Below are 1,629 nucleotides of genomic sequence, written 5' to 3' on the forward strand. Positions count from 1 at the left end.
CCAGCTACTCGGGAGGCTGAGGCAGGAGGATGGCTTAAGGCCAGGAGTTTGAGGTTGCTGTGAGCTAGGCTGACGCCACGGCACTCTAGCCTGGGCAAAAGAGTGAGACTCTGTCTCAAAAAAAAAAGAAAAAAAGAAAAAAAAAATGTGGGCCCTTTTGCGCCTGGCTTCTTTAAGCACAAAGTTTTCAAGGTATGTCCACTTTGTAGCATGTATCAGAACTTCATTCCTTTTATGGCTGAATAATATTCCCCCGTTTGAATGGATCACATATTGTTTATCCTTTTATCAATGGACACGGGTTGTTTCCACCTTTTACTATTGTGAATAGCACTGCTGTGAACATTCGTGTATACAGGGGTTTTTTTGTTTGTTTTGTTTTTAGAGACAGGGTCTCTGTCATCCAGGCTGGAGTGCAGTGGTGAACTCATAGCTCACCATGACCTTGACTTCTTGGGTTCAAGCAGTCCTCCCACCTCAGCCTCCCAGGTAGCTAGGACTATAGGCTCATGCCACCATACCAGGCTAAAAAAAAAATTTTTTTTTTTTTTGAGAGGTGGAATCTTGATATGTTGCCCAGGCTGGTCTCGAACTCCTGGACTTAAGTGATCCTCCTCCCTTCGCCTCCAAAAGTGCTGGAATTACAGATGTGAGCCACTGCGCCTGACCAAGTTTTCTTTGTTTGTTTGCTTTTGTGTTTTTTTTAGAGACAGGGTATTTTTCTGTCACTCAGGCTGGAGTGCAGTGGCGTGATCATAGCTCACTGCAGCCTCAGACTCCTGGCCTTGAGCAATCCTCCTGCCTTGGCCTCCCAATGCACTGGGATTACAGGCAGGAGCTACTGTGCCCAGCCACCTCCATGTACCAATTTTAGATGCCACAAAAAATTACTTCTCGTCCTTTTGGCTAAGATCGAGTGTCAATGTTACAAATATTTTAACTACATAAATTTAATTTTGTCAATTTATTCTTAATTGATGTTTGTAATAAAACATATATAACAAAGTTTACGACAGGCACGGTGGCTCCCTATTGTACTGCATTGGTCCATACGTCTGCCTTTGTACCAGTGCCACACTGTTTTAATGACTGTAGCTTTGTGGTAAGTTTTAATACTGGCAAGTGTGAGTCCTCCAACTTTGTTCTCCTTCTCCTTATAGCTATTTGGGGTCCCTTGAGATTCCATTTTAATTTTAGGATGTGTTTTTCTATTTCTCAAATGCCATTGGGATTTTGATAGGGATTGCACTGAATCTCTTTTTTTTGTTTTTTGTTTTTGAGACAGAGTCTCACTGTGTTGCCTGGGCTAGAGTGCCATGGTGTCAGCCTAGCTCATAGCAACCTCAAACTCTGGGCTCAAGTGATCCTCCTGCCTCAGCCTGCAGGGTAGCTGGGACTACAAGAATGCACCACCGTACCCGGCTAATTTTTTCTATTTTTAGTTGTTTGACTAATTTCTTTCTATTTATAGTAGAGACAAGGTCTCACTCTTGCTCAGGCTGGTCTTGAACTCCTGAGCTCAAGCGATCCTCCCGCCTCGGCCTCCCAGAGTGCTAGGATTACAGGCGTGAGCCACCGCGCCCAGCCAGATTACATTGAATCTGTAGGTCACTTTGGGTAGTGTTGCCA

Source organism: Propithecus coquereli, unplaced genomic scaffold, assembly GCF_000956105.1.
Source record: "Propithecus coquereli isolate 6110/MARCELLA unplaced genomic scaffold, Pcoq_1.0 Scaffold294, whole genome shotgun sequence".
NCBI classification, from domain to species: Eukaryota; Metazoa; Chordata; class Mammalia; order Primates; family Indriidae; genus Propithecus; species Propithecus coquereli.